General features: G+C 36.2%; 1 protein-coding gene across 1 annotated transcript in view; it reads right to left on the minus strand.

Annotated features, from left to right (window-relative positions):
* LRRC4C (leucine rich repeat containing 4C) overlaps nt 1-15,538 on the minus strand; it is a 539,166-nt gene that overhangs the window by 102,694 nt on the left and 420,934 nt on the right. The window contains exons 2-3 of the mRNA XM_055793234.1: nt 3,704-3,789; nt 2,405-2,543 (exon numbers count right to left, since the gene is read on the minus strand). The gene's annotated coding sequence lies outside the window, so the exon portion shown is untranslated. The remainder of the gene's footprint in view (nt 1-2,404; nt 2,544-3,703; nt 3,790-15,538) is intronic.

Here is a 15,538-nt window from a genome sequence, read left to right on the forward strand (position 1 = left end):
TAGCAGAGGAGACCTTTTTTTCTAAAACAAATGCTACTTTGAGAAAAAAAATATGAAAAAGACAAACCACTAACAAACAAAGTTAAACCTCTCCTAACTTTGCCCTTTGGATGGTTGTGTCACAGTTCTGACACATATATTTTCACAGCTAGCATTAGAACATTTATGGAATTATGTCCCTGTCAAGAGCTTACTCTTTAGGTTTGGTAATTGCTATGAAGTTTATTGCAGCATGACTTCAGGGTACCTAACATTTAATAGTGTTAGGGTGTTAAAGCTTAAGAGTATACATATATTCATGTAAGTAACTACATATTTAAAAAAGGAAAAGCTTCCTTTGTACCCAGCAGAAGAATTCTGATTCCACTGAGATCAACGACAAAATTTTTGATAACTTAAATATGACCACAATTTTACAAAGCATCTTTTTTCATGTGTGATTTTAAATTTAAACTTCCATTCCAGACTGTCTGTGAGTTCAGCATGTTGAAGATCAATATCAATTGTCACGCTAACTTTTTTGTTATAGTTGTTCCCAAAACAATGAAGAGCAAGCTTTTTCTGTTTCTGAGTCACTAACAGCTCCTCACAACATGCACCCACCCAAACACATTTTGAACAAAAACACTATTAACTCACCTTCATTTGGTTAGAAATAGACTGTAGATATTTTGCCTGAAATATAGGGCATAGTTAGTTGGTACTGTAACAGCAGTCATGTTGCCCTTCAGTACTATTTATTCACATGCTATTCCAGTTTTTCTTAAACTGATTAGTACAGGTTAGGAAGAAGTGCATGTCGAAACCACCATGCTATGACAAAATAAAATTCCAAAGGAGGATTTTCATGGCTAGTAACCCTAGCAAAGAACAGCACCTGTGCAATACTACTATTGTTGTTTTTATTGTTGTTGCTGTTGTTGATAATAACATTAACAATATTATTATTATTAATAATAATAGCGCTATTAATAACACTATTAATATTAATATTTTTTTTATTTTCTTGTTCCAGTTCTTTGCAATAATAATGTTTTTCAACTTCTTAGAAAATGTGAACATTTTGGACTGAAATTAACTACTGTATTCCACATGAAAAAAACCTGACTCACAAAATGGCTTAGAAAAAAAATGTCAAGTGTTTGCACTCTAAAATAGTCATGAAAAAAGTGGCCCAAATCCTCCCATTTTCCTATAGCACTAATTTCAGGTTTAGAATTTGAATCTAGACAAATTCTCTCCTTTACAGGAGTGGGTGCCACTGACATTAACCTGTTGTAAATTCACTCCATAGAGAGGAATAACTCTTGATTTCAATAGAGTATCTGCAGATTAATGCAGGTGTAGATAAGAGTAAAGCATGGTCCTTCATTTTACATTCATGCCCCATCTAATATGTATTTGGTTTTGTAAATCACAGAATCATAGAATAATTGAGGTTGGAAAATATAAGTAGAGTGAAAAAGGAAGACTTTTTCTTCTAAATTGAGTTTTTAGGAACATAAAATTTAAGAATATAGACAACTATACTTGAACACGAATGATGCATCACTTTGGAAATAATGTATTTACAGTGTGACAGCATTTTTTTTCTTCAGTGAATTTTAAATAGCAAGTGTATGATACTGTGACATAGAGATGAATGTATCAGACATCTTAATTTCTTCTGTGTAGATATTGTGACTGGAAAATACAATTTGCATTTATTGAGAATAAAATCTTAACTACATATGCTTCAAAACATTACTAAAAAACAACCTAGCAGCCATATTGTTCTAGCTTGTCCTCATGTTTAGCATACATTCAAAGTGAAATTCTAGTACTGGGAAAAGACCTTCAGTTTAACCTCTGAGCCAAGGAAAAAGTAATATAGCAGATTTCTAAAATTTCTTCACAAAAAGGGTAATGACTTGCTTTAATTTGCAAAATCCCAGAGAAAGTTATAGCTTTTAATACACTGGGAAGGAAAAGAAATGTTGTATGCAAAGAGATCATTGACAGAGATACTTGCCAAAATGAAAAAAAAAAAAAAAAAAGTTTTTCATGGGAGAAATAACTTTTATTTTTAAGATCTATTTTCAGGTACTTATTATTTTTTAAATAAATTACTACATATCAGCAGCAGCCCCTGTACCTTAAATGTGGACATCATTTTTACATATCAGACTAATTTCTACTTAGCCCTTATCAGTCAATACAAAAAAAAAACCCACAATGTAGTTTTTATAGTAAATTTTTTCAACTTTTTTTTTTTCTTTTTTTTTCCCCCCTTTTTTTTAAATCACTATTGGTTTATCTTTGGCCATTGGAAAATGACAGAAAGGGTTTTTTTAGACTTATCCAAATTCAAATGGACTGAGATACTATAATGCATATTCACATACATAAGAACCTATTTTCTTACCGTCAGTGCTTCCAGGACTGTGGCCAGTGATGACGACATCAAAAGTGTTATAGCCAGGACTCACTGGGATTACATTTCCAGAGTCTTTGCATGATCTCAATATAGGTTACTTGATGTGTCTGTATGCCTGTTACCCTACCTGTAAAATGGAAAAAAAATACTTACTGAATATGTTAAACAGGATGGACTCACCAATAATCGGACTAGGGAAATTTTCACAATTGAGTCATTGCATGATGTGGCACCATTACCACAATATGATGTGCTCTACACCAGGCAAGGAAAATAGGAAAAATATAAGGCAGCAGGGAAGTTAAAACTTCACCCTTCTTAATAATTATAATTATTTTCTGTATACTAGCAGTGAACACCTGATATTAAGTCATTTAAGATCTCTGAATGCATTGTGATATAAATGTATTTTGACAGACATTGACTCAAACTAGATGGATGAAAAAGTCAGGGAACAATTTAGGACGTAGAATGAATGAAGGCAGGAATCACCACATTTATACTCACAAGTGCTCTGAAATATGGTATAAGTTAGTTAAAAGACCAATCTTCACCTTCAGTTCTCTGGATTTTCTTACGCGGTGTTCAGCTCTCTCTTCAATCTCCACATTTCCAGTAAAAGTGTACATTGTTTAAAGATCATATGAAATGTGAAATATCTAATTGTCTTTCAGTATCATCTTAAAGAGGTGGATGAAAACCTCTGACAACAATAATAAGCCTCTTGAAATTCTTTTGGAATTGGCTAATGCTACTCCAGAATAGATCAATAACCTGCCTAGCCCACTATGGCGTCACTTCTAAAGAGAATACAGAATTATTCCATAACAGGTAGTTCCACAACTTTCGTTGGAAGTGGAAGAATAGCCCAAACACTTTTGCATTGGATTTGCGCTTAAGCCCTGGAACGGTTACAAGGGGAAAATGTAGCTCTATATTTTGGAGACAATAAGAGGAAAGCGGTTTGATACAAATAACCATCCTTGTCCCCATTAAGACAGGTTCCTTTGAGAAGTTCTAAAAGGAACTTGTAGTTGAGAACATTTGTCATTCTTTATTGACTACGTGTTAAAAATCCTGATAAGAAGTTAAGAAATCCTGTCAGTCATAACTACTGAAAATTATGGCAAGAATAATGATTAGTTTAAGAAAGTGTGTGTGCATGCATATGTATGCGAGTGTGTATTTATTTATTTATTAATCAATATTACTTTAGACTTAGTTTTCCTACCATCTCTCCAAACTTCATTCCCAGTGGGTATGGTACAGTTTTAAATTGCAACTCACCTTATTGAAGCATGTCTGATCTTCAAGATCTAGGGAAGAGTTTCTTGTTAAGGGAACTATTTCTGGTGATGAAGAGGATGAAAAACCTGCAAGGAATGAAACATTGTTTTAAGAAGCTCCACATCATGATTATAGGATTGTTTGGGAGTAGGAAAAAAAATAAGAGATGATATACAGGAATCTGAATTTGATCAACACTTGTACCAAGTGCTTTTTGGGAATTTTCAGACCTATTTCTCCGTCCTTGCACTTTTCCACTAGGTGAGATTGAAACTGCGTTTCCTTACAATTGTATTTGCTTTACACTGCTTTGTAGATATAGGTGGAAATTATCTTCAACATACTAATAAAAATACCTATCATTTAAGAGATAAGAAGTAGTATTAGCATCAAAGTTTACAGTACTGATGGTCTTTGGACAACAAGTAGAGGTAATATTAAGAAAACTAGAATACTAGGATGAAGTTTCAGATTTTACAAAAATTGCTCACAAATACATTTGGTGTTAATCAGGAGGTCAAGGTATGTGGGCTTTCATTTAAAATGTCTCAAATGGGCTTTATTTTCAAAAACAGGCACAGCAAGATTTGTTAAATCCAGCACCATTTAAAATGCATTCTCCAAAGATGAGCCAAATAAAATGAATCAACACTTTTGGAAAACACATTTAATAACTCCATATATGAATGCATAGATCTGGAAGCAGGAATTAACCATCTGTGGTCCTAAAGGACATACAGTATATTTTACTAGAATTACTTCTCTGGAATTCTAGTAAAATGTAAAATTCCTTTTCATTGTTACTGCATTTTATTGATACATATATATATCTCTGTATATACATGTTTATCATGACTGTGGTAATGCTAAATGTTATCATTAGCATGTTTTTAATGGTCAAAAACACTGTAGGCATGGATATTGTCATAAAAGTACTTTTCAAATACCTGTGACTTAAAAGAGAGAGAAAATTTCCCATATATTTATTCAAAAATAATGTAGATTGTAGCTATCACAAAGTATATGCTTGTTAAATCTACAAAAGAATACATTGGAATGAGAGGCAGATGCAGATTGGTCCTTGAACTTGACAGTCTAGGATTTTCTGCTTTTTTGTAGGCAGGGTGGCACTGGCATTTTCCCATTAAATTAATGTATTTTAGATCAGAAGTTCCTACAGTTCACATAAGAACTCAAGCTTGCTGAAATTCTTCAGTTTAAACTTCTCTGAACAACATCAAAACATCACTAAACCTGACTTTATTCTACAAACAAGGCCTCTAGAGTAGATTTTTAAAAGTATTCAGGTGCTTAAACATGTGGATTTGGAATGTTCTGTGATTTACAGATTTTGCCCAAGTGCATTAATCACCTAACTCCCTTATGTCACCATTTTTAAAAGCCTTTCAAACAAGAACACTGTTTGCTAATATAACAGGAAATAAAACATGCTAAATGTTTGAGGTCCATGTGTAACCTTGCAGGGATAAGGAGTATTTCTTATAGTTAGTCAGCACCATTCATGTCAGCTTGATCATACCAAGATATCAGTGGCTATCCCATTTTTTTAAAGACTTAATTTCTATTTCTTACTTATTTTGCAAAAAAGAAAACCAGCAGCTTGTCACTATGGTATTAGGTGGGAGGCAGTGTATGGCTGTATAGCAGGATTATGAGTCAGTCATTAAGCCTGCTGGTCAGTAAAAAAAAAAAAAAAACAACCAACCCCCTGTACAAAAACTTGTCATAATGACTGGGACAATTCTATGCAGAGAGAAAATACTAGACAATATACTCACAGATTCAAATCTATTTCCAAATACTTTAATATTAAGACAGAGAAAACATCTGAGATACCACTTCACTACCTTGCTGCAGAAAACTTCAAATGCCTGCATCTTACACATTCCTTCTTTAGCAAACTGACTGATATTTACTCTGGGCAAATTCTGTATTATGCCCATGCCCACCTTCAGGATTTGATTCTGTAAGGTATTTAAGTGGGATATTTATAGGGCAACCATGCTGATGAAGACCTCCTACGCTAAGCTTTAGAACGGCAAGGATTTCTGCTTTGGTTAAATGAGAACAAGTACATAAATATTTTCCAGCCCTTTGCCACAAAACTGTGTGGGAGTACAGGAGTTTGTTAGGAAAGGTGCTGGAAGCAAGAAGTAAGTTAAGCTCTACTTGCAGCTATAACACATTATTATTCGTTGCACGGTGTGTCACTCAGGCTGTCACAATGCACACACAGCAGAGAGCATACACATTATCAGTGCTGAAGGGCACTGAGAGGGATTGCAGAGCCACAGGTCATTTTGGGGAAATACCTCTGTCACAATCCAGGCACACATTTGCTCTTCTTTGCAGAACCTATCTGGCAGCACAAGCTAGGGGATCATCAACTGGTTACTACCAACCAACAAAATTAATTCATTACAAATCAAGACACAGAACCGTAGAATCATCTAGGTTGGAGAAAACCTTTAAGATCATGGAGTCCAACTGTTAACGCAGGACTGCCAAGTTCACCACTACATCATGTTGCTAAGCGATGCCTCTATGTGTTTCTTAAAGACCTCCAGGGATGGTGATTCCATGACCTTCTTGGGCAATCTGGTCCAATGTTTGACCATCAACCACCCTTTCAGTGAAGAAATTTTTCCTAATATCCAATCTAAACCTCCCCAGGTGTATATTGAGGCTGTTTCCTCTTGTCCTGTCGCCAGTTATCTTGGACAAGAGACCGACCCCCACCAGCCTACCGCCTCCTTTTGGGTACTTACACAGAGCAATAAGGTCCCCCCCGAGCCTCCTCCTCTCCAGGCAAACAACTCCAGTTCCCTTGGCCACTCCTTCTAAGACTTGTTCTCCAGACCCTTCACCAGCTTCATTCCCCTTCTCTGGACACACTCCAGCACCTCTACATCCCTCCTGCAGTGAGACGCCCAAAACTGAACACAGGATTCAAGGTGCGGCCCAACCAGGTCTGAGTACAATCTGGTTGTAATCTGAGGACAATCACTTCCCTTGTCCTGCTGGCCACACTGTTTTGGATACAAGCCAGGATCCCGTTGGCCTTCTTGGCCACCCGGGCACACTGCTGGCTCATATTCAGCTGGCCATCAACCAGCACCCCCAAACCAACTGTCAAACAGCACCCCCAGGTCCTTTTCTACCAGGCAATTTTCCAGCCACTCTTCCCCCAGCCTGCAGCACTGCATGGGGCTGGTGTGACCCAAGTGCAATACCCAGCACTAAGCTTTGTTGAACATCATACAACTGGCCTCATCCCATCAGTCCAACCTGTCCAGATCCCTCTGCAGAGCCTTCCCACCCTCAGGCAGATCAACACTCCCCCTGCAGTTTGGTGCCATCTGCAAACTTACTGAGGGTGCAATGATCCCATCATCCAGACCATTGATAAAGGTATTAAACAGAGATGGCCCCAGTACTGAGCCCTGGGGAACACCACTTGTGACCAGTCACCAGCCAGATGTAACTCTACTTACTACCACTCTTTGGGCTCAGCCGTCCAGGCAGCTTTTTACCCAGTGTAGAGTACACCTGTCCAAGCCGTAAGCAGCTAGTTTCTCCAGGAGAAAGCTGTGGGAGACAGTGTTAAAGGTTTTACTAAGGTCCAGGTAGACATCACCCACAGGCTTTCCTTCATCCACTAAAAGTAGGTCATCTTGTCATAGAAGGAAATCAGGTTCATCAAGCAGGACCTGCCTTTCATAAACACATGCTGGCTGGGCCTGATCCCCATGTTGTTCTGCATGTGATATGATGGTGCTTGGGATGATCTGCTCCATAATCTTCCCCAGCACCAAGGTCAGGTTGACAGGCCTGTACTTCCCCAGATCCTCCTTCCTGCCCTTCTTATAGCTGGACATTACATTGACTAACCACCAGTCTTCTGGGACCCCCTCAGTTAGCCAGGATTGTTTGTAGATGATGGAGAGTGGCTTGGCAAGCTTTTCTGCCAGCTCCCTCAGTACCCTTGGGTAGATCCCATCTGCCCCATAGACTCTATAGTTACATATTTGTAAAGGCTTCCCACAAAAGAGTCAGAATTCTGAATGTAAAGTACTCACTAAATATTATTCAAGCACATCTATCAGTCTTGGAGAAAGTGATCTGAACATAGAACAGGTCAAATTCACAAACAATTGTATGGCTATGGGTGTCAGCACAACATTTTGCATTGAAAGAGGTTAGAAGTAGAATCTGCAACGGTCAGAGAAGGCATAAATATAGAAGTTTAAAATCAGCCAGGAAGGACAAAAAATAAAGCAGCAAAGTAAGGAGATCAGACAGAGGCATTAAGTTTAAACACACACACACAGAACAAAAGAGGAGTCAATTAGACAAAGACGACAGTCTGAATTCTTTAAATAATAATAAAAAAAAAATCTGTATCTTTGAAAATCAGCCTATATGAACAAAACTTTATAAATGTTATTTCCAGTAAAAATTTGCTTCCTCAAGTATTTGCAGAAAATGAAATCACACTGACAAATTCATTTTACACCCCACCTCCATCTTTAAAATGATTGTAATGTTGAGATAACTTCTTCAATCTTTCTGCTTCTCTCTGTCTTCTTTCCCCATATATAGCACAACTCTGGCTTGGGGGTTTATGTATTTATCTATTTTTAAACAAACTTCTGACTGGGAGTCAAGAATATAAAAAAAATTGAAGTCATACTTTAGCAGCAAGTCAGAGAAATAATTCTCAAACCTAGTTATCAGGTCAGGAAGCATTATTTTAGCGTCATTGCTACCAGCCCTGCGTGCCTGTGTGAGATCTAGCAGCTGGTATGACCACTTCTGAACCTAACCTAGACTTTACTCATGCTAATACGCTTCTTTTAGTATACAGTGAATAACAGGATACAAATCACACTGTAATCTTCCTTGTTAGAACAACAGTTTGAGCAATATTCATTAAGGTACACAGCATTTCCTGGGAAAATAGTGACTGAGGAGGTAATGATCATGTCCCTCTATTGGTAATATCAATTTGTTAGTAATATTATGTAAAATTTCAGTAGGCAAAATACAATCACGTAAGTAGAATTCAACCACTGTGCTGGGGTTTTTTTTGTTTTGGTTTTTTTGGGGGGGGTTTTGTCTTTTTGGTTGTTTTTTTTTTGGTTGTTTTTTTTTTGTCTTTATACAAAGGAAAGTGATATCAAAGGACCTGAACTAAACTTTCTGATTTGATCAGGAATTCAATGATTTACACTGCACAAAGCATGTTCCTCATAATGTGGCCATTTCTTACCCCAATGAACACATGAACACTTTAAAAACAGTAAGGTAGCAGTTTAGGACAATGTGGCTGCTGACAAAGGTGGTATGGGAAGGTCAGAATGAATATCAAACTGAAAACTAGAAAGCATTTATATATTCATATCTTCCTTAACAAATCAATTTCTTTCAATAAGCTTTGTACCATCTATGATTAATTTTTCATAACATTTAGACTTGTTATCCGATAACCTTTAGCAAAACTCGGTATTAAACCCCTCATCTTTACACTTTTTATGAACAAACAAGCAAATTAAGAACAAATAAAGAACAGGAAAAAACCATACTACTTCAGTGCGTGATGCTCTGTTTACAGAATGCTGGGAGGTGGTTTTTGTTGTTTTAGGGGAATATTTGGGGGGGGGGGCGTTATTATTAATCTTTATATGGGACAAATTATATCACAGAGTCATCATTTTGGTTGGAAGGGCTCTGCAGAGATCATTCAGTCCAGTCTCCTGCTCAAAACATGTCTAATTAGAAGAGGTAGCTCAGGGCATGTCCAGTGGAGACTTGAACAGCTACAAAAGCCCACAAGCTCTCTGGCCAATCTGCTCTGGTATTTAACCACCGCCGCAAGATTTTGTATTTTCCCCCTGCTCCTGCCGGGCAGGCTGGGAGCGCGCCCTCGGCGCGGCAGGGCTCGGGAAAGCCGCCTTCGCTCTCCTTGGTGCTGAACTAGCCACCGCGAATGCCCATGGAACGGGAACCTGCTGCATGATGTCAGGAATAAACACCAGCTGTGCGAATCTGTGCTGTAGAAATGCTTCGTGAGGAACGAAACAGTATGTTTTTAAGTGTAGAATGAAAAGACTGAAGAGGCAAAACTAAAAGCAGAAAAAGAGGGATCACGGAATTAAGAATGAACCGAGAACATCTGTATCTCCAGTCTCCCAGCAACATCAGATAGGGGAAGTGAAGACCATTATGCAAAATTATCAACTGGGAATTGTGGTACATCTGGTTACTTTCTGTGAGTTTTATTGATATTCTGCTTTTCCTTGTGATTTTCTGGTGTTCTGGACTTATTCAGTACTGAAAATCAAGTTAGAAGGAATGAAATTATCCAACCTAGAAGAGTTCGTCTCAAATTCCAGTCTTTAAAAAATACACACAAAGTATAACTGGTACAGTGTAACTATTATCTTAATGTGTCAGAAGCAGCTGTGTTTTCTATTTCAAATTACAATGGATCATTCCAGATGAAACTGGCCTAATCTGGGCTACATAACTTTATGCTGTTACTAGATATGATACATGTTTCTGAATTATTAGAAGTCAAGCTAAAAATAAATTTGATGAAAGATAAAATGCAGCAATTTTTTTAATCTTCACTTAAAAAAAAAAGGGTTGTCTAATTACAGATATGTAAGCTAGAATATTTTTCTTTTTCTTAGAGAAAGTAAAAGATGTAATCCAAATAAAATTATATAGACTATGGGATGTAGTCACAGGTAATATTAGAATATGAACATACTAAGAAATAGATTTACTGAGGTTATCAAAATATACTGCTTTCAAATGATACTTGAAAAAAGTGAAAAAGTGTAAGACAGTCTGTGGCCAAGCACGGTGTATGTGTACTGAAATGGGAGACAAATGCGTCCTAAAGATTAATTCTCAGGTATTTCTACCTATTACTGGCCAGTTCCTACTTGCTTAAGCAAGTATACCAAATTATTGTCAGAATTACATTAATTAGAAAAGCTGTATTATTTGTTCACCTATATAAAATGACTGTCAGCTATACTTCCAAGTACTTGTTTTATGCATACATACTTCTGTGTATATACATACACACTTACTTTGTCTGCTCCTTACAAGCAGAATAAGAATAATTTTCTGTGCAAATATGGCTCTAAATATAAACCTAGAGAAAATAACTTGGAGATACTGAAAAAATTTAACAGGTTTCATCTGAGGAAAGAGAAAATGAAATTATCAGAAGACATGAAAACTCTATTAGGGATCAGCATATAAATTAAGGTATTTCCTGACAACTGTCATTCTCATGCTAAAGTTCAGACAAGCAATAGAGATGCCTCATTCTGCCAGTCTTTCCACGCTGCCTGCCAGCCCTATCACAGCACTAAAGAAACCAAAACAGAACGAATTGATTAGAAAACTAGAACAAAAGGAGACCCAATTGTTTAATTTCTTATTACCTGTTTACAAAAACACCTGTGCATTGTAAAGAACTCCAAAAGGATCTTTTATTTAATGTTGTTTCATCAAGGAAATTTCTCTGTACAGTTTTCAATAAAGTTGACACTGATGGAAAATGCAGCTGAATACACTTCTGGCACTGTATTCCTTTTTCTCCATGTATATAGGACATGGCCACAGACCTGTAGAAGACTAGCTGTGAGATTGCAGAGCAGTGTTTTGACATGTCTACTGGATTGCACATGATTTATACTAAATGGCTTATTTAAAGTGTTAGGTTATGTTGTCTTCAGCTTTCAAAAGAACAGTTAATGAAGACCCTTAATAGAATCACAATTCTCACATGAGGTCTTAAAAAAAAGCAAGACTGAATACTAATTAATCCTAAAAGAAAGAAAGAAAAAAAAAAATCATAACTCTAAAACACAGTCCTGTACCTCCTACAGAACACAGCTGGTGGGAGAAAATAAGCAAGACTAACTTGCATGCATATCATTATAAACCGACCTCTGTTAATTGTTCTTGGCACCTGCATGAGTTAAAGCAATAAATCAGTTTAATTCACAGCGATAGAAGAAAATTGGAGTGGACGGGGACAGGGACGGGAACTTTCTTGCTTTAAGAAATGTAACCACAAACTTCTACAAACTGCACAGTAACCTTGGTTGTAATTCAAGTACCAAAATGTTCAAATCACCTAACAGAAATAAATGAACTTGCATGTCCCCCAGTCCCACATTCCAGACAAATGCAGAAATACACGAGTCAAATCTTTGTTTTCTCCTTGCCCTCGGTAAACCCTCTAATGACACTTGAATCTGTTGCTATGTAATGACACTTTGTGGGAGAAAAAAGGTCACACAGAGACTTTTCCAAACAATTGTATGTCCTTAAATTACAAAGCACACATTTTATGTATGCATTCCCTACATTTTCCAGCCTTATCTTTAATTGATACATGCTACAATTCATCTTTGAATAATTCTCAAGTTACTAGAAAAGTACAAGACCAAAATGAAAAACTACTAATGCCATGTGAATTTGGCACAAATTCAGAGACTGAAAATGAAACCATTTTATCAATGACACTGTTAAGAGCTGTACAATTACTCTGCAACAGGGTCTTAGAACCAAACTGTATTAGAGTAAAACAAACTTCAGTCATTCTGTTTGTTAGCATGAAATCAAAACTTTTGGAGACTACAGGTCTGTCCTTAGTAACCTTCCGCACAGATTTGCCCATCTACCAGATATGAGAATCTGCAATCTTTACCACAATAATACAAATGAAAGCTGTCCTGTAAAATTTTATGAGCTGAACTGTTTCCATCCCTGGCATGTATATGTTTCCTCTGGAACATTTATGTAACTTCCTACTTGCTTTACAGCTGTAAAGCCAGCACAATTTTACTCGTGGAATCCAGCCCAGGAATTTTGTGCTCTGCATGATACCAAAAAACTCTGGTTCACGTCAGATTCTGTTGAAGTTTATTAAGGGAAAGTCTGAAACGTATGTCAAAATACAAAGCATGGCCTATAACAGTCAGAAAGCTGTGGTAGCTATCTTACTAACAAGATGGCTAGGCAGGGAAGAGTATTTCCTTCCTTCCTAGGTTCCCCAGAATTTCCCAACAGGAAATGCAAATGTTTCACACACATGAAAGTTACATGAATTCACATAAAATGAGCACAAGGGGCTGTAAAAAGGAGCAGAGATAAATCTCCTGTGATCACGCTTGCCTCTCCTGCTCTGACTTACATACAAAAAAAAAAAGAGGGTCAACATACAGCTGTTCTAAATCATGCTTGGTGATTTCATTGTCTGGGAAAGAACAGTTAATTGCTTCATTTAGCCCTTCACTTAATTCAGTATATTACTCTGCACTTCAGCTGCCACTCAAATGAAAAAGACGTGGTGTTGGGGGAAAAACATTTAAAAATATCTCATAAACATGCAATTGCTTCCCTCTGTGCAAAACAATAACCTACCTTTGAGTTTAGAAATAGCCACCTTGCCATTAGAATTGGAGAAAAGCCTCTGATTTGCCCACATCTACTTGTTGGACCAGCCATGTTATAATGAAGTCAGTCCCAGGGGCAGAATGAATTCATTTTTTTTGGCAAAAAATATCAGAGTATTTAGCTCAGAGTGATTTTGCGATATTCTTGCACTTCATTCTCATAGACTGGCTCCCATGTGACCATAAACTATTTGCCTTTTTAAAGTGATAGTCGTTAGTTTAACCCACCAGTTTAATTAATTTATCTTATTGTAGTTGCTGATTCAGGAAAACAAGTAATTCTTGCAATCTATGGGAAAAATCACTGCTGTTTTATATAATGAGAGTCTGAAAAGTGGTTGTAAAAAGCAAAAATACATTGTTTTAAAGCAAAAAACACTGTTATTTTCAAGTTAGAGGTAGTACAAACCAGTCCGTTCACAAGATTAAAACTAAGAACAGGTTTGCACTTTGAATACCAATTCAAAAAGAAACACTACAATTTAGAAATAAAGTAAGTTTATGAGGTGTGAGTGTAAAAATAGACCTGACCTTGGCTCTAGAACCCATCTATCCTATTTTGTATTTAGAAAATTAGGCCCTTTAGCAGGCAATTTTTTCCATGACTATTTTTCTCACAAGGTAACCTGTCATCCTTTTAGACAGGCATTCTAACTTGTTCAGAAAGAATTCAGTAATAGACATACCACTGTTCTACAGTTCAATATTTCAGTGTCTTTATTAGAAAGTGATTCCCAATACTAAACATGGGAAAACTTGCTACAATGTAAACCCACTACACATCCTGCCCACAGTCAGCATGGATTACTTCCGTTTCCAACAACTTTTCCTGTGCTGAAAATTTTTATTGTTCCCCCATTTCCATCCCCCATTCTTCTCTTCAATGTCAGTTTTTTCGGTTCTTCCTGAAATGCCAATTTTCTAGACCTTCTTTCTCCTCATTGCCATCATATGTAATGGCTCATTTTGAAGTTAAATTTCATTAAAAATTCATAAATCCTGAACAAAATGTAACATTGTATTTCAGATCAAATAAAATGTAACTTTTGGTCTGAAATTATTTTTTCAAGTTTGGTTTCAGTGGGAAGAGAAGAGAGAAAAACTTATTTTAATTTGACCACAGTATACTTTTCCTTTCTGATTTTGTAGTTAAAGGGATGAGTTGTAAGATCAGTTATTTTTGTATCTCTGCATTAAAAAAATGCATGCATGCATGTTTTGTGTCTTTCAAAATGGGGAAGGTTTGCATAAACTTAAAGGTGAAAATGTAAACCCTTTCAATAACCTCAGTATCCTGATTATTACAGATACATAATTTGCACTTATAAAAAAACTTACTCATAAAAAAATTGGTTTTTCAAGATTACTAAGTACACATTTAAAAACATCGATCAGCTTATAATTTTTTTTCTCCACATCCTTAAGTACTTCAGAGTCATTTCCTACATCATATTCTGCAATGCTTTGTCAGATTCCGTGTGAAGTAACTGTCAAGTTCTAGTAACATGGCTAATATTTTATAATTCAGATTGTTTTGTCTGTACTGAACGTAACAATTTTCCATCTAACTTTGGTTTCCATTCATTTTTCTCATTTGAAGCAAATGTATTAAACCCAGTATTGGGTCTTACAAGGACGAAAGACCACATACCACCCCTGTAATCATACTTGCTTAAATTCATACCCTTGTTCATATTAATCTTCTGACCTATGCATTCCTAATACCCAGATCTATTAATATCTGTATTTTGGATCAGCAATTTAGGAAAAAGACTAATAAACATTATATATATTACAGCAAAAAGCGAAGATGGGAAAGAAAAATATCACTATATATGACTCACACTGGTGATTTTCAACTCTTCATGCTACGTTTGAAAAGTGAAAATGTTGATGTATGACAAAGTACAAATAACCATTACTTGCAACAATGTCTTTGTCATTCCAATGAAAATGCCTGTGTGGGTTTTATTAGGAGGAAAAAAAACCCCACCAAAAATAACAAATCCAAAACCCAAACCCAACTGTTTGAAAATCTCTGAGTATATTGCTGGGTTTAATAAAAGCATTAGTGCTGAATATCATCCTAGAGTGCTTTTTCAGCACTTACAATACATGAATCTTTTAATCCTAAATAGAATGAAAAGGACATACTCTCTAAAACTGAATTTTAATAACTAAAATATCTGTGGAGAGAAAGTAGAAAATACAAATAGTCTTAACCTACTGTTACCCAACTCATTACATCATCATTGATCATAAAATAAGTAGAAAACATGAGCATATTGTTTAGGTGACACTATCTAAATGGACTTACATAGAAAAATGA

The sequence above is a fragment of the Falco peregrinus genome, chromosome 1 (assembly GCF_023634155.1).
Source record: "Falco peregrinus isolate bFalPer1 chromosome 1, bFalPer1.pri, whole genome shotgun sequence".
In the NCBI taxonomy this organism is placed as follows: Eukaryota; Metazoa; Chordata; class Aves; order Falconiformes; family Falconidae; genus Falco; species Falco peregrinus.